The 18,983-nt window shown below is 42.0% G+C and overlaps 1 protein-coding gene across 6 annotated transcripts in view; it reads right to left on the minus strand.

Moving 5' to 3' along the window:
* Positions 1-18,983, minus strand: part of FOXP1 (forkhead box P1) — a 601,776-nt gene that overhangs the window by 497,605 nt on the left and 85,188 nt on the right. For all 6 annotated transcript variants that reach the window (XM_054595428.1, XM_054595430.1, XM_054595431.1 and 3 more), the window contains one exon: positions 628-757. The gene's annotated coding sequence lies outside the window, so the exon portion shown is untranslated. The remainder of the gene's footprint in view (positions 1-627; positions 758-18,983) is intronic.

Raw genomic sequence — 18,983 nt, forward strand, 5'->3', positions numbered from 1 at the left:
TGAACATGACAGATGCATTCAAGTACAGATAACACATTAACAGAAAAAGATCATCATGTTATTTCTAACCTCCCCCTAAAAATTACAATAAATAACCTGATGAAGTAAACTATGCTCTTCAGTCTTTCTGAAAATCTTTGAGCATTCGAAGTTCCCAACCCTTTAGCTTCCTCAAGACTCCTAATCATGCGGAACGCTTGGGATGGGTCATTCTCAATGAACAAATCAGACTTAAATCCCCCCAAAACTCAACATATGTCATTATAGTCTTATTTCATGGTGGTTCATTTTATCACCAAACAATACTCTTTCAACTATGCATGTGGCTCATAATTTAGTCAGTCTACCCTTAAGAGCATGATTAAAAGAAACATGCAAGCAAAAAACATTCTCCTGTGTCTTATGTGCCTTTTATAAATCCTTAGATCACTCTAGGGGTTATCCAAAAAGATTACAGCAGAAAACAATGACAGTTTGTCCCTCCTTTGAAAATGAGAATCTCTCATCCTCACTGCCATTGTTCTGATCAACTTAAGGCTTTATCAATTTCCTGCACTGTGTAGGATCTCTTCAGTTGACTTTTTGTCTTGTGAATTTTCAGATGAGTAATCATAAATATTCACTCACCCTGTCAGCCAGCAGGCATCACATCCACCCATTCACAGTTGACAGCAAATCAGAGAAGGGACTGAAGCCCTCACCATTGCCCAAATGTTCCGTTTGGAAACTGGAATTGCCAGCAAAGTCTCCTGGAACACTGCAACACAACAATATTTTTTACACATAACTAAGATGTACCTTCTAAAACCACCACTTCCTTACACTTGAAAACAGCAAGACAGACATAGAACCTAGAGGTAGGGGAAAACACCTTTCAAAGGAGGGGATGTCAATATCAAGTGTGATGCTGTAAAATAAGAACCGGAAATACTGTCTGAAAGATATGTTTACCAATTACTTCAATACATACATTGAAAGATTGCTGTTTATTGCAGACTTTTTGTCAAACATTTTACATATTCTGACATCACCAAAATATGTCCCATTATAAAATGCTCAGAACAATAAGTTTTAACTCAAATCTTACATGGATTAATGTACTACCATTTCCTATTAATCAATTATTTTTTTCCAGAAGATGAAAAAACATAAAAGAATTAAATAATAATAAATTAAAACTCTTTTTAAAAACATAATGAATACCAAAACTAGTAAAAGTAGGAACTATAACAATTTTTTCTCCAAAATAATTCTAGCAATGTGTATGAATTACATAAAGAGCAAGACTCACAAAGGTATTTCCATCAAGAGAGAGCATACTATGTAACATAAAGGCACCGAAGTGAAGAAGTCTGAATTCTGGACCCACCATTGTCACCAATCAATTGTGTGGCCCCAAGAAAGCCATTTAACATCTCAGGATTCCAGTGTCTTCATTCACAGGGTCAGGTCATTTACTGATGCTCCCAAGTCACTTATACCTTTCAGCTTCTCTGTCATTTTTGGTAAAGCACACTTATTCTAAATAGCCTAAACTATCAGTTTCAGCTTTAGCTTCCGGATTAAAATGATTTTTACCACGACCTTATGGTGATCTGCCATCAACACCAAAGATGTGCTGTGGGCAGAGGGTATGCACATGCATGGATGATGTCTCATGCTGGCGCCAATGCCCAGTCCTGGCGAGCTGTCTCCCTTAGTGGCTGACAGCATCCCCTGAGCTCCCACGGAAGGCTTCCATTCCTCTGTAGAGAGTACAGCCCCAACTCCTATAGAAATCTGCCCCAATGTATTATATTATAAATGAGTGTTTCTCAGACTTAAGTGTGCATAAGAATAACTTGGAGAGCTTTTTAAAATACAGACTTTTAGGTCCCATCCCCAGAGTCTGGTTCAGTTGTTCTGCGGTGGGTGCTGAGATTCTGCACTTCCACCAAATGACCAGAAATGCTGACACTGACCAAGGACCACGGTTTAAGTCCACATGATAAAGCCCCGTCCTCTGAGCCTCAAGAAGCCCTGAGACCCAAGGGACACTTCCAAGGCTCGCAGAGCCTTTCCAAAAGTCTGAGTCACATAGCAAAAATAAATGGGCTGAGGTTGGTTGTCATCTTTGGGATAAAATCCAAACTTCTTTCTATGTCCTAGAAGGCTCTGCATAATCTATCTGGTCATTTTCTGCTTCTCTGATGCCACCAACAGCCACCAGCCCAGCCACCAATTCTAACACAAATACAGCAGCCTTCCATTTCCAGAAAGCCAAGTATCTTCCTGCCTTAGGACTGGCGCACTGCTTTGCCAGCTTCTTGGAATGCCACAAGCCTATTCCTTATCCCACTGACTTCTTCTCGTTACTGAATCTTAGAGGCAATGGCCACTTCAAGAAGGCTGACCTGTCTACCTACTGAAGCTGGATCCCCAGTGACTCTCAATGACATCATCCTACTGCTTTTTCCAGAGCTCTTATAATAACCCATAAACTTTCTTTTATCAATTACTTAACTCATCTTTCTCACTAAAGTTTAAGCTCCATGATGTAAGGGAAACCTCTCTGTTTTATTCATCACTATACTGCAAAACTTCATAGAACTGCTCACTCACAGCAGGCACTCAATATAGATTTATTGAGCCAACAAATGAATCGACAATTGAAATAGAATTTTTGCATTCTATAAAAATATCACCATTTATTAAAAACTCACCACATGCTGGATATTGTTTTAATATTTCACAACAGTTAATTCATTTAATTTTATTCTTACAACAAAGTTCCTAGCACTCATAAGCTCAATACTGCAGATAAGAAAAATGAGGCACAGACTTTCTGAAACTTGCCCAAGATCACACAGTAGCAGGGCTTGCCTCTACAGAACTCGTATCATAAGAACTCAGTATTTTTCCAGTCAATACGCTAATAGAAAAATTCTGAGTGCTTACCTTGTACCAGACACTCTTCTGACTTAAGCTAACCTGACTGAGTTTTGGCTGCAAGCCCTTGTTGAGGATACTTAACCTTTCTGACCCTGCGCTTTCTCATTCATACTGGAAAAGCTAAGGCACTCACAATGACCAGGCAGATAAAGCAACTGAGCAAAGTAGGCCAGGTATGAGGCAGGTGTGAGGTACAGGGCAATGAGGAATGTGGAAAATGGGGAGACCTACACCTTCTCAGCTGAGAGGGCAGCAGTACACTTCATGGGCCACAGGGGAACATAGCCCAGGGTTTCCAGAGCTTTCAAGTCTACAAATGAAGGTAGTAATCCAAATTATTATTTTGTGAAATTTCATAATTTTTCAAAGATAGGAGTTAATCTTATAATAGTACACATTAGAGAGAGGGAAACCCTAGGCCAAATGATGTTGCGGTCATGTCCTATCTCCAGGTCTGTGATTCCAGAGGCACACAGTACAGACAGGCTGGACCAGTAAGCACGGAGAAACACAGGAAGGGGCTGAGTGGATGGAGGCTTTCTAGGGGAGTTATCTTCAGCAAGTTCTGGAAGGAAAGGGAAGATGGGGTGGAAAGGCATTCCATAATATCACATTATGGTATTCAGTAGCTTGGGTGCAGATAGGGCAAGTCACCTGAACGACCAGCAGGGAGTAGGGAGACCAGCGCTTTAATTTTTATTCACATTGGAGAAGATGCAGTTTCTGACAAAGACATAAAGTTTGTCAAACAATGCTCTAAGAGTGTGAACATTAGTGCTGTCTTGCTTGTCTTCCTAAAATGTTAAAGTATCCAAAAATAAAGGACAAACTACCACGGTGGTTTGCAGAATGTTTTTGTGTTTGTGTTTTGTTAAGGGTCCAAGAGACCCACTAAGTTCTGTAACTATAAGCAAAATACTACATAAACTATATTATAGTTTTTACATGTGTTTGTAGTACATATACAATAAAATGCATAGTGTATATATGTGTGTATACTATAATGCATGCATACATACACGTTTATATACTATAAAATATAAGCTCTATAGTTCTAACCAAAATACTATATAAACTATATATACTGTATTTTTTATACATACTCAGTATTTATACTATAAAATGTATATTATATACATATATATATACTATAAAATATAAGCTCTGTAACCCTAAAACTCTCAGCTTTAGAAATGAAAAATACAGCAATTAAAAGAAATTTTTAAACCACCAGAAGAGAAGATAGATATCCAAATAAATTATCCAGAACAGTGCTCAAAGGCAAAAACTGTATCTAGAATTATATACTGGGAAAAACTATCCTTCAAAAATGAGAGTGAAACAAAGATCTTTTCAGGCAAACAGAAGTTTATCACCTCTACAAGGACATTCATAAAAATGTATTTCAAGCCAAACTGAGATGATTTTAGGAAGAAGGTTCTCAGATTTAAAAAGGAAGGGGGAGCCAACATAATGGAGACCTTGTAAGTAAAAAGTGAATGCATTAAAATGATGTGTGCAGGTCTTAAAATTAAAAAAATAAAAAATAAAGTGCGGCAACACCGTCACTGGCCCCACTCCCTGCCATGGTTCCTTATTCACACTGTGGCAGCATCCATCACCACGGCCTCGGGTGCAACCGAAGTGTGCTGCTAGGGCCCGCCTGAAGTGCCCCACAGTCCCGCAACACAGTCCAGAGTCTCAACCAGGCCCCAAGAATCTGATTTTCTACCAGATGACCTAGGTAATTCTGATTAAGGCAGGGCCTTGCCTCCCGTCTGGACAACAGCATTGCTCTTAACCACTTAGAGTCAGGAAACCAGTGAGTGCCAGGAACCCAGCCCCAGAAGGTCCTTTGCTCTTTTCCACTTCACCAGAGCACCAGAGTCCCCATGAGCACCGTGGTCTAGGGGGTCAGCAGTGACCCAGCCTCAACCCTGAGAATCAGGAACTGCGATAAATTAAAAACCCATTAAAATATTTTACAGAAAAGCCCTGAAGTGCTGAAACATTAATAGTGCCATACTCAATCTTTGAAAAGTCAGATTACCATCTTGGGAGTCCTTAGGAAGAATGAAGCTTCCTTCCTTTTCAATTTACATATTTTCAAATGCATATATTCTCGCAGTAGCAACTACACAGGCTTGCAAAGTCCAGTGGCCACTCCAGGACTAGCCTTGGAGAGAGCAGCCTGGGATGCCACAGGGTTCTGCCTTGTTTTTTAAAGAAACTGTGATTACAAAACAACTCCAGAAAAGTAAGGTAGAGGTAGCCACAAAACAACACTGATGTTTTCTTGTTTTGTTCTCCCCAGTTTTTCCCTGAAGCAATCCGTGCTTGGTATAAAAGTCTGCAGGGAGCTGCAAAGAGCAGCTGTGGTTCCCTGAGGCTAAGACCTAGCAATCAAGTTGTTTCCCAAACACTGCCAGGCATCAGGGAAACAACAACAGAACTGGCAATATTTGCATCTCTTTTTCAAAAACAACCTCCAAAAGTCTGGGACTTGCCTTGGAGCACTTGGACATTAAAGGCAAAACTATACATTGGGTATTTGGCCCCAAAGGTCTGCATGCAATGCATTACTCCACTTTTTTGAGGAGTGCCTGTCCTCAAAAAGGAAGAGTGGAAGTTTACAGAGTTTTAAGTAGAAGACTGACATAGACAACATGCTAGTCGGTCGCATTTCCCAGCAAGCTCATATTGGCCATCTTAGCAAACTGACATCGTTTGCTGACCCTACAACACCTCAAGACACCCAGCAGTGGTTCCCAATCATGAACAAACACCAGAATCTCAGGGCTTATAAAACACAGATTGCTGGGTCCGTTCCCTTACTGTCTAATTCAGTAGGTCCAGGGTGGGGCCTGAGAATCTCTAGGGAGTTCCCAGGTGACACTGGTGTTACTGGTCGAGGCACCATGCTCTAAGAGCCACTGCTCTAAAGCTGCATGCTTCCCAGCCATCATGAAGCCCTGGGAATTCAACTCCCACCATCTCCTCTCCCATGGATTACCTATGTGGCAGTGCCACACCCAAATGAGGTCTTCCATTAGCTTCTCCAGATCCTTCACCCACCATCCCACCCTTGCTCTGTGCACTAAAAGGCTGCCCGTGTGCACTGTGTCAGTGGGTACCCTGCCCTCTGGCTTCCAGGAGGGTACCACCAATGGAGGTCTCATCTCAGAAGGAGAGAGAGGATGGGGCATTTATCACCAGGTTCCCTCCCTGCCAGGATACTGCAGGTTGACTGAGTCCCTCCACGAATGGTCACAGCTCCTGCCAGCAAGCCCTCCCCACACAACTAATCGCTCCAGGTTCCAGTAACCACAACCTGCTCTTCCCATGTCCTTTCAGGCCTAGAAGAGATAAAGGCCACCTACTTCCTGCGGGGACCCTGACACCAAATTCCACTGGATTGCCCTTGGTTTTAGAAGCTAAGTCTTGAATTTTATATACCTATATAATATAAATAGGCATGTATATGTGTACATATACATGGGTATACCCACATATACATGTATACCTTTATAAAATTTTTAATGCAGCTAAATCAGATTAGTCTGAAGATCTGGGAGCCCCACGGCAAGGCCATGTCATGTGGTTTGCACTGACTGACATTCCCCTCAGGTCCCATGTGCCATGGAAAGACTGGGCCCACTTTGTCTAATAGTTACACAACCTGATAGGAAGAGCATTTGTGCGAGCTTCAATCCTTCTCTAGTTTACTAACGTGGTTTCCTTTGTTGCAAATAGCACCAAAATAGAAAGGGAACAGAAGTGGGTGGAGGAGATTCATCACTGTCTCCGTGAGGAACTTTCTGACACTGCTGAGCCTGCTTCCCAAAGCACATGGGCCATGAGAAAAGGTGTATTGTCAGCTCACGAATAAAATGTCAATCGGCCTCAATTAATAGCTTAGAAAACAAGAACAAATAATACTTCTGTTTTAAAAATAATAATAATAACCTCAACTGTCCCCTAAATAAGCATGTGTTTGAACAGTTAAGTTCTAAAGTTCTAATAAAAATGGTGAACCAGCTTTAACCAGCTGAGTCACTACACCAACACTCACGGCTTGTGCAAACTCAACTGACTTCATTTTAGTTAAGTTGTCTAGAACTAATCACTATTACTTTTCCCTAACTTTCGCTAGTAAGATTTCCTTCAACTCACCAGAGGACTCTTTGGTATCTATGCTCAAAAACAAGTTTTTGAGTAAAGCCATTAATTAGAATTCCTGGGGAATATGGTTCCTATGTAATTGCTTTTCTAGTTCACTGAGGCACAACCAGAAATTTTCTTGTTTGTTTACTGCTCTTTTTCACTAAAAATCTTCTTACCATTTCATTTAAAACTTGAAGGCTGGTCTTCTATTTCATCTGCCTGCTCCCCCCCCTTACCATCCCAGTAAGCAGCCCAGCTTTATTTCTGAACCACGCAATGTAATATGACTGACTTAACTGTAACCTAATCTTTAAGGATGAGACGCCCATCATCCTGCTGCCTCTGGCCATCCAGGAATCCCATTTCTGTGTTGAAAGAACTTCACTCTTCCTTCACCTGGTTCCCGTTCTTACCTTTTCCCATTGCCCTCCATTACCAACATCATGAAAAATGTAGAGATTTTTCTTTTTCCTTAAACATGCCCTTTTCGCCTATTCCAGAAACCATTTACAGGGCATCCCTTGACTTCAAGCAAAGAACGAGGGAAGAATTGGCCTCTCATCAATTCCCTTTCTTAGAGCCAAGTTACTGCTCTGCCCATAGCCCACCTTGCCTGTTTCTCTCCACCATGATTCCTCCATCCTTCAAAACCCTTCCTTTGATGACCACATGTGAGGGGACTCTGCTCCCAGCCCAGCCATGTGGCCGTTACCTCTTCTACAGCATTCTCAGATATCAGATATTTTATTACCGGGTTCACAATTTCTGTCTAGATCCTTCAGTGTGGCCACTTCTATTACCCTCAATAGCCATGAAGACGGCCCTTCTAAAAGCCTGGCCAATGCTTACACCAGGCCTGGAACTCAAAAAACTTTTGTTGCTGAATGAGTGAACACCAGTTTAACTTAACTCCTGACCCTAGAGGTGTCCCAGTCCTTTTGACGAGCACTGCAGTGCAGTAGTCAAGCATGGACTGTGGAACAGGCTGCCTGTGTCCCACCCTGGCTATGCCACTTCCTAACTGCACATGGGCAAGTTCCTCTGCTGTTCCTGATAATGGTGATATTTACCCATACATGGTAAAGGCTCCTCAAGTGCTAATTAATGACTACTGCTCCCTCCATACTTGAGGGCATGGCCAAAACTTGGATCTCAACATCCTTTACAATGTGTCCACCTCTGAGACCTTGAATTCTAAAATTCATTAACAACCTGTCATCAAGCCACCCTTCACTAGGTCATTTCTCCTGTACTTGTTCATGTGCTGCACTGGGCCAAGCCATCAAGACCTCAGCTCCGTAACTGCCCTTCACTCATGCACGCAATCCATTATCGCACTGCTGAACTCCGTCCCTCCCTTTTACATCATCTAAGGCTCAATCCACAATACCCAGCACCCTGAATACCCCTGCATCACTCGGTGTGCCCTTGTCTTGTTTACAGACATCCTGTCAGAGTTATTTGGATCCTTCACCAGAGTGAGCTGGATGAGGCAGGGGCTGGGTGTAATTCACATTTTTGTATCCTGAATGTCTAAACTATAGTGCCTGGGACACTGAAGGTCATTATGTGTGATGTCAACTTGGGGCCCTTTCAGGGTGCCAGGAAGATCCCCCATAAGCCTACTCAGCACCCAATCTATGACAAGTTACTGTTTAAGAATCGTGGGAATTCTGGGCTCAATTTCATAGTTATCTGCCACTCATGGTTCAGTTCAATGGCACAAAATACAAACCTTCCATTCCCACTGGCAAACTGGGCCAAGCTAAGTGAGTGGAGCTTACACAACGTGGCCAGCTACTGGCAGGGCATGTGGCAGTCCTGTCCCAGACGCCAAGGGACCCTCAATAGTTCCCTGCAAGATCAGTCAAGTGAACATAGAACTGGCTGCCATCTGGGCTTTTTATAAGGCTTCTGTGGTAAACATGTTTACTTTCTTTTCATTGGCTGGGCTTATCACGATCAAGTATTTTGTTTTGAGTCTTGCTCTATAAACATGTTTACTTTGAGGGGAGAGATTTTTTTGATAGCTAGCACACTTGTTTTTCACACTTGTAAATTCAAAACATATTTTTCACAGCCCCTGGTAAACAATCAAGGTGGTAAACAAATTATATTATTTCATTTTCACACTAGAGAGGTAATCTCAATCTCTATGTACCTGTTCAAAAGCTTGAACTGGGCTGTGGGTGACCAAGGCTCTATGGGATGAGAACAAGAATAACAATCATATGATGTTACTAATAAGAAAACATTACAATGGCAGGTCCTGCAGAAGAAGAGGAGAGAACCCACACCTCAGTCTCCCTCGCAGTAACATTCTATGGGAAGCCTACTGCAATCACGCCAGAGGGAGTCTTGCTAATGATGGGGATCCATATCTTCTATGAAAAGGTAAGGTTACATTACCAGCATACATAGCTGATAGGGGTGGGGAATAAAATAACTTTTCAAAGAATGAAGAAACCAACAAGGTCAAATATTAACTGCAATTCTTCTGAGACTTTTTCTCTGTGGTGGTTTTTGCCTGCTTCACAATTAAGAAAATGGTAGTGGCTTCAACTATAAAAAGGAAAATTCCCCCATTACTGGAAAAGGAAAAAAAATAAGAGTTATGAGGGGTGTAAATAAAAAAAAAAAAACTTTTGAGAAAACCAACAGTCTTAAAGTAGGATTTGAAAGTGCTATTTACAAGTTGCTCTGTGGGATAAAGCATGAAGTCCCACCACAGTTGGGCTAAATCTAGAGAATTCTCTGTGTATCAGTATTCTAAGTAAAAACAAGTCATTTTACCACAAACATTTTAAGTGAATTTCAAATTACCTGAAGGAATAAAAACATAGAGGCCAAGTTCCACCTCACTCTCAAATCATCATCTAAGACCATGCCCAAATTAAAGAAGTTAAAACACAACAACAAAAAAGTTAAGATCGTGGTACCATAATAAGATAAACATCCTCATTTAATACACATTATTATTTCATCGCGTATGGCACTGTGGGACAGGGAAGGGCAACGTTGGAAGGCATAGTAACCCCATAGATCACCTTATCCATTCTTCAAGATGGATGATGGTGAAAGCACAAAGACATCAGAAAACACACTTAATACACCTCTTTTCCAAGGTTATATGTGCTGCAGGGATATGCTGGACAGGGCGTCAGGAGGAGGGACCAAGGGCATTTTGAAGCAGCTGCCATCCCAACATTGTGACTGTCTCTCCAATCACGGGGTAATATCAAAATAAATAGCTTCTCTGGTAGTTTGTAGCAGAAGCAGAAAGGCCAGGGATGACAAACTAGCAGGAAGAGCAGACCTCTTCCCAGCTTTCCCAACAATTGTTTGAGACCTTTTGCAAGTTAGTGAGTTTCTCAGAGCCTGTGGTTTCTTTCTAGAAATTGACGTCATGAAATCCCACTTTTTTTTAACAATATCATGTCATAATGTGTCTCAAACTCATGTCAAAAACATCACTTCAGGGGAAAGCTGACAATTCCAGGCTCTGTAATGTAATACAATCAATACAATACTTGGAGTACTTTTGAACAACCCACAAAGGCATCCAAGCTCCCACAACGTAGCAGCAGAAATGGAATTTCAAGTTAGTGTGATATTGGCCAGTGACTAGTCACCAAGCATACTTCAGCTTTTAGTTGCCTGAGCAGACAGCTGACTCAGTGGGGAAATGGTTACCCAGCCAGCCACGTCCACCTGACCCACTGCTTCAAAGTAATTTGTCTTTATGTTAAAAACCATAAAATGACTAATGAAATGAATGAAGAACTTCCGGGCAACTCTTACAAAGTTTTAAAAAAAAATTACACTGGTAGGTAGATAAGAAGAAAATAACCAAGCTCGGAATTGTCCAACGTGTGCTGGCCACATTTCCTTGTGAAAAAGAGGATGCATACTCTGGGCGTGGAATGACATGGTTCGGAAATGCCTCCGGAGACCAGGAGAAGAGCTGATGATTTCGGATCTAATCATCAAGGAAAAGTGTCAAAAGAGTCAAAGTGGTGAAATGTCTGCTGTAAACACATGAAACGAAGGAACACACTGCCCTTTCAACCTGGTGTTCAACAGAGGGGAAGGCCTTTGGTTTCTCTCCTGAGGACATCCAGTTCTAAGACCAGCAAATGTGCATGGGGCCTTGACCATGCACCTGGCCCTCTGACCTGAGCATTTTCATCCAGTCTCTTTTAAACCTTCCAACAGCAGCACAAGTAAGGACTGTTACGTACAGTCAGTGAGTGACAGAGTCACATGAAACTGAAGCCAAATCTCCTCCCTTGATACCAAATATTACCAGTACTGTGCTTCCAACTGCTCACACAGGAAATGTGAGAACTTGTGGAGAAGCTCCCAAGATAAAGCCCAAATGGGCACACAAGAGTCATAAATCTATTAGGAGCCCCACAGTGCTTTCCACAGTCCAAAGCCTTTGGCCTCTTGTTTGCAGTCAAGCAAATCCTGGGAAGCAGGGCAAGCAAAGGGCCCAGGGAGCCCAGGTAGTGTGCCCGGAAGTCACATAGGACGCCCCACTGAGAAAGGAGAGGCACCCTGCAGGCAGCTGTGTGTGCAAAAGGGATGCTTTTCATTCCTCTGCCCATCTCCTCTCTGTTCTCCTACTTCTCTGATTCACAACCTGGGTGCTGTCCTCACCTCCCCACCTTCCTCTGCCCTGCAGGAATTTGGCCTGTCTAAAGTCTCGAGCAGACTCCTCAAATTAAATTCTGTCAAACAATTATTGAGTCCCACTCTGATTAACTGTGGTACACATGTTTAGAAGTTTGGGGTCATCTCCCCAGCATGGGAAGTTACATAACAATACATGATTTAAATAACATTTCAAGACGAGAGCCAAGTTACCGAGAATACATGACTAATTTCAAGATGAATCTGACAGACAGTAACTGCTGCAAAGTTCAAGAGCACTCCCCACCTCGACGTGTTGCTGTTAAGATTATACTACATGCTTGAGAGCACTGCACACAACACCTGTCCCACAGCAAGATCTCCATACAGGAGAGCTCCTGCCCTCATCTTTGCTTGGAACACACAACTAACTGAATGAACATCAGTGTCCGATTGGTCTCTCCTCTCTCAATTCTGAGAGTTGCTGCTTGTCCTCTGTGATACCAGATTTGGGTCAGTGACCCACAGAGTATAATTATGTCCCACTTTTCCTTTTGTGCCCATCAATCTAATACAACAAAGTTTCATAAATAGAAATGGGCAATCTCATACGTAGTCAGCTGCAGGGTGAGCTTGGCAAAGCCTTTGCCGGGGGTAATTTGGCACAGCTTCAACAGCCTTAAAAGCATGCATTGCTGTTCACCCCTTGCTCTTTGGAATTGATCCTAATGAAATAGTAACTGCTGGGGAAAATTGAGCTACAAGGTTGCAAAGAAATATATCACGGCATTGTCCATGGTATATAAAAACTAAAAAAAAATAAATGTCCAATGAAAACTAAACACATTGTGTTTCATACTGATGGTGAAGTACTATGCAGTCATTAAAAAGGGTTGTAAAAATAAACATGAGCAAAGAAGGAAACATGACTCCCAAATCATACCTGTATAGCAAATGTCTGTTGACTTAGTAAGTTGCTAAGTGACAAAGATGTGCCACAAAAACTGCTTCTTTTTACACCGATGACATACATACTCTGTGTTCAGTTGCTACAAGAGAGTACACGTTATATACCCTGGGCTACTGCAAACACCAGTGAAGGAAGCTTTATTTATTGTCCCCATTTTAAAGACAGGAAATGGAGTCAGAGAGAAATTAAATAACTTGTCCGAAGTCAGTCAGTAAAGGAAAGTATGATTTAAACCCAAGCTTTATTCCAAAGTGCTTACTCTTTCCTAACTAATACTGCTGCTCATAAAAAGTATTAGTATATTTATAGTTACAGTGAATATATTTTCATAGGAACAAGAAAGGCAGACAAAAGCATCAACAATAATTCTCTCCAGGGGTGAAACTATAGATAAATTTTATTTATTTTTGCTTTGGTTTGGTTTAATGTTTTTTACATTTATCATAAATAACTTTTATAATAAGGGAAAAAAAGGACAACTCTTTTTCTGTTTCAGAAACCCAGTGTCAAGCACACTCTTCCTCCTCCCCTTCCTTCCCTGTGGCAGCTGCAGACTGGGCCAGCACTGCCCAGGGGCAAGGTGTGCGCAACGTCTGGGCGTGGCAGCATCAGCACTGGCAACACTGCTCAGGACTGCCAGCGGTGTGCGCGCAGACCTCAGACTGGGCTCACACTCAGTAAGGGCTCGGTAATACTGGTGACTATTAGGCGATATCACCACATTTTAGAGCCTCTCTCTGGAAATGGGACCAAAACATGGTCTAAGATAGCGTGTCCCAAAACTTTTTTAACTGATAATGATAATAGATCCAACAAGCACGCCCCGTACCCAGCTCCCAGGGCTGGCACAGCAACTACACGGACAAGCTGAGAGTTTCATTACCTGGCTCTGAAATCTCACAGATACCACTTAATTTCCTAACATCTAAGTGAGCCTCCTCACTTAGAAAGTGGAGCTAACAATGGCTTCTACCTCACAAAATTACGGTGTCCAACCCCGCTGTGAATTTTCAGTAAACAATGCTCTACTTGCCACATGAATTTCATCAATCTTTATAGGCTTACTTCCCTTTAAAGGGTTTCTTGCCCTCATTTTCTATATTGAAGCACTGTATGCAATAAACTTTTCAATTGACCTATGATCTCCTTTGCTTTCTGATTTGCTCCTGTATTCATTTGCCAAGGCTCCCCTCAACATCTCAGATTAGGTTATTTAAACAACCTAAGAAATCTAGAAGTCCTGAGATCAAGGTGTCTACAGGGTTGGTTTCTTCTGAGGTCCCTTTCCTTGGTGTCCTCACATGGTCTTCCCTTGGTGCCTGTCTGTGCCTTTTTCTCCTCTTCTTAGGAGAAGACCTCTCACATTGGATTAGGGCCCAACCTAACAACCTAATTTTAACTTAATTACCTCCTTAAAGACCCTATCTCCAAATATAGTCACAATCTGAGGCACTAGAGAGTTTAGGATTTCAGCATACGAAATTTGGCAAGGGGTACAATCCAGCTCATAGAAGCTCCCCATGTCCCAGGAGTGCAGGAGCAGATCTCAAATTGAGAATCAGCTGATCTTGGGCCTTGAAGACCTGAGAGGATTCAGTTCCTGTGGAAGACACTGGCATCCAGGTAGAGCCAAATGGTTGGGGTTTCCTCCTACACAGCATGTGTCACTCAATCAGTGTTGTAGGTTACCCAGCCCTCCCAGACCCCAGCTGTACTCAGCAGGCCAACATCCACCAAGTAAAATGTTCCACCAAGCTTTGGCCAGTTGGTTGGCAGACCCTGCTATTGTTCACATGTTTGTCAAAGACAGGATGGGAAGTGCTCATTCCTGGCATAAACTCCCCAGTAGAGGCTTGTGAAATAAACATAAACCACAGTTAAAGGCCATTTTTAAAAATCAGTACATACTTCATTAAAACAATATTTTTAAAAAACACATAAAACAGAGTTTCTTAAACCACAGAATATAATTTACAAAGTGCAAATAGCTAAGATACATGTGCTAAATTTTTAAAAAACAACTATTATTAAACACCCCATTATGTAAGACAGTGAAATATATTTCTACTCTGTACATCCATTAAAATATTTCAACTGAGCCTCACAACATTTGGCGGTTTTTTCCCTTTGGTGATAATAAAAGGCTTTTCTTTCCATTAAATATCTAAATTAAGTCAAACAGTGTATGTTAAATAAGCCCATAAGTCCTTTTGCATGATGCAATGAAGTCTTGAAATGCTTATCTACTGAGCACTCTAACTTACAGGCTGGTGGTTTATGTCCCCTGCAGAGCCCAGGGACCCTGCTGGCTTGGCCAGACTGTGAAAATAAGCTTCAAATGACCAAATGCAACTTCAGCTTTAAAAGTAGGAACCAGACCAGACACAACAAACCACAGAGTAGTCGCCTCACTTGTCATAATTCATGTGTGTGGAATTCAACTGTAAAAGCATTCACAGAGTGTTAACTTTCCTTCATCAGGGCATTCCACGTGGAATGTCAGATTCTGAAAAGCTGCTGATAAGCCAACTCCTGATTACAAGACTACAACTTATAGCATTAACCAAAAAAATATTTATCCTAACCTCCAAAAAGCTTTGTCTGGGCCATCTAACTCTAAACAATGCAGGGAAGTACCAGTATTTTTAAATATCCAGGTTATAAAACTATGTATGCTACTGGGAATCTTATATGAACACCAGGCTTCTTTTTAATTTTTCAGTTAGTTTCCATTTCTACATTATTCCCTATTTTGACAGCCTACATAATGATATTTATAGGAATCATTTTGTGAAAAACCATTTTATCACAGTTCAATAACTCAAAAACATAATTCTCACAGACTGTAAAAAGACAAACTTAAGTCAATATATATGTGCGTAGATTTTGAACCATGCATGTATATATAAATATATATCATGTATGAAAATGTAATAATCCAATTAGTACATCTTTTCTGGAAGTAAATTAATCTTAACAAAACTGGCTTAAGCCTCAGATCAGAAATGGAGGAAAAAGCCAGCGATGATAATGGTAACAGCTGTCATTAATTCAACATTTACTATGTACCAGAAACAGTGTACAGCCCTTGACATGTATTTTTCACATTTGGCTACTCACAACAATGTTCTAATGTAGCAATGAATCTTTCGCCAGTGAGAAAACTGCGGCCCAGAGATGTTAAGTAAGCTACTCAGGTCACATAGCAATTAAGTGGAGGAACCAGGATTTGAATCTAGTTCAAACTGTACTATATTGCCTCCCAGTGGTGCTTTAGGGACAGGATATAGGACATGTCTAAGGGTAGGATCATATACCTGGCCTCTAAATAACCTCTTATTTTGGCTAGAGACAGGCAGCACAGCCTAGGCCCCATCTCAGAGGAGCCAAGAGCAGCCAAGCAAGCAGCGTACAAAGCCAAGACAGCTACATCCTGCTTCTCCTGGAGGCACAGAGAGAAAAAATCCCTACCCAAAAAATAATCCCTAACCTTCCTCAACTTTTACCTTATTCCTTTGTTACCAAAAGCATCGTGTTCCAGGAGTCTAGTTTGCCTTTGTTGAGAAATACCCAAGGAGCACATCTTTAAATTATGAAACCCAGAGAAATCGTCTCCTTTCTAGAATGCAATCCCACTTTTCCTGGGTGATGAAAGATGGGTAAATGGATGAAAGAAGCACATTTTACTCATTTTCTGAGCAAACACCTCTCCAAACAGGAGCAGCTCACTGCCCAATAGAGCAGAATGGGATGGGAGTCAGCCAGTTGGGATTCCAGCTTCCACTCTGCGCCGTATCAGGGCACCCAGTCAGCTCCTCCCACAGTCAGGGTGAGGAAGATTTTCTCCAAGTCTGTGTGTAGCTCAAGCTCTCCACACCTCGGAGATCCTCCTTGGAGCACATGCAACCAGCACCACAGCTCTGCAAAGCTCAAGAGCTAACATCTAACACCAAGGCTGACATCACCTTAAAGAGCTAAACCAAGAGTCTCCTTAACAAGGAGTACCCGGGATTTGCAGCGCACAGGAGGATCCCTGAATAACCAGTAGGTCAGTTTTATGGTATCATGAAAACAATCTGACCTGGCAACAGTTGCCAGGCAGTTCCAGCTCCCCCAGGCTCCCAACTCAGCGCACACCTCTTTCCTCAACTGCAAACTTGAGTACCTACCTGCCTCCACAAAATGACCTCTGGGATATCTAAATGTCTTGGACTCAGCATATCCAGAACTTGACCTACCCCCCGAAACTGTTTCCACACACAGCCTTCCCTATCGCAATTCAAGACAACCATATCCTCCTAGTCACACTCAGGCCAAGCATCTTGGAGTGAATCCTGACTCACATTTTTCCATTAGGAAATCCCATGGAAACTCCCTTCAAACTAGATCTAAAATCTGATCATTGTGCCCCAACCCCATATCAACTTCCTGACCATGGCCACCATCACCTTGCCCTGGATTACTGTACAAACTGCCTAACAGATCCCCTCATCCTCACCCCCATTCCCACCCATGGTCTATTCACAACACAGCAGCAAGAAGAATCCTGTTAAAAGTTTAAATCAGCTCAGTACCTCCACTTGCACTATGACACTCAGGTAACTCAAAACAAGGCAAGTAAGGCCCCAGTTAGTGCTCAGAACCCATCTCCCTACACCTCTCCTGGGTCACTGTGGCAGTCACAATAGCCCCTGACTGTCCCTCAACCGTGCAGGGCAAATCCAGCAACAAAGGCCCTTCACATCCAACTATTCTCCCTGCCTGGAATCATCTACCTTCTTCAAGTCTTTGCTCAAATAGCACCTTTAAAGGTGCTAACGCCCATTGCCTGGCTTTCTCTGTCTTGCACACACTTTCTAACGTACTAATGTACTTATTATGTTTATCTCCATCCCTTGTCTTTCTCCAGATTATGAGCATCCACAGGGGTAATGATTTGTTTTGTTCACTGATTTCTTTCCACATTCTTAGAACAATGCCAGGTACAAAAAAAGGCACTTAATAAAAATCTGTTGAACAAATGATTGAATGAGTGAATGAACCCAGAGTAGTGGCTGTTCTGAGGAGGCTCCCTGCCCCACAGGGTAGGTTGTGTTGCCTTTGCCTCCCAGATGCAAGGAGGAAAACAGACATGTTCACATGTAGCAAAGCCCTGGCACAGACACCAGACACTATGTCCTGTGCATGGTGCAGACCACATGAATGGCTCTGTTCACTGCCCACCAGTCTGGCCCCAACCTCAGAGCCCACCTCACTCGCCAGCTCTCTATCCCCCTTCCTCCAGTGCCCCACTCCACTCGCTAACAAGATGCCAGCCCTAAGACAAGAAAAACATAGTTCAAGCATGTAAAACTGTTAAATGAGTCAAAATGAAGTAGATCCACAGCAGACAATGTCCAAGAAAAATTTCCAAGTCCTGACTTTTCTGGAAGTCAAAATTTTACTTCCACAGCAGAAAGATAACCAAACTATCTATTGTACTTTCAAGTTTTATTTTAATTCAAAAAGTTCAAGAATTATAAGACAAAGCATCATTCGTTTTGGTACCAACTGGCATCTCTAGACCAACCTGTAATATCAGTCCTTTTAGCTGAACATATAAACAAGGTTTTAATATTCATGTCACCTATCCCCCACCTCTGCACGGAGCCCAAACACTGCAGAATGTGGTCTACAAAGACTCTGTGGATCAATACCTCCATTCTTTCTGAGTCTTCAGCTCCCATCTCCAATGCCACTTTATTCCAGTTGTTGTTTCACACTCACATATGATTAAATTTAAAAATAATTCCACTAAATGGCATATGCATTTCCCTTTGATCAAAATTTACACAGCAAAGAAACGCTGCAAATTTATCCAGCTGAGCTCCCTTTAAGTCACTGGAGTCATACTTGCAGAGTAACAGTCATTTTCAAGCTTGTATTAGTTACTACAGTGATCAGAGAGAGGAGTCATCAAAATGCCTTTGCCAGAGCCAGTCTCACACTACTTCAAGGTCCCATTGTGAAATTAAAGAGGTCAACAAAGGAAGGAGAAGAGGAGAGAGGAAAAGGAGACACTCTTGTGCTGTGAGGCTACAGAAGACAAAAATGGCGACACAGGTACATGACATGGGAAAGAGCACCTCTTAATGTCCGTGTGATCAGGCTCACCATTACTACAATAGTGATACTCACAGATGTATCACTAAGAAAATTTGTCCAAAAAAGAACACCAAAAAAAGCCCTCATCTTTTAAAGAAAGGAACAAGCGGTCAGAGCACCCTGTGTCTCTGGCCTTCAG

Source organism: Pteronotus mesoamericanus, unplaced genomic scaffold (genome assembly GCF_021234165.1).
Source record: "Pteronotus mesoamericanus isolate MK-2021 breed Mesoamerican mustached bat unplaced genomic scaffold, CSHL_Meso_final scaffold_54, whole genome shotgun sequence".
Classification (NCBI taxonomy): Eukaryota; Metazoa; Chordata; class Mammalia; order Chiroptera; family Mormoopidae; genus Pteronotus; species Pteronotus mesoamericanus.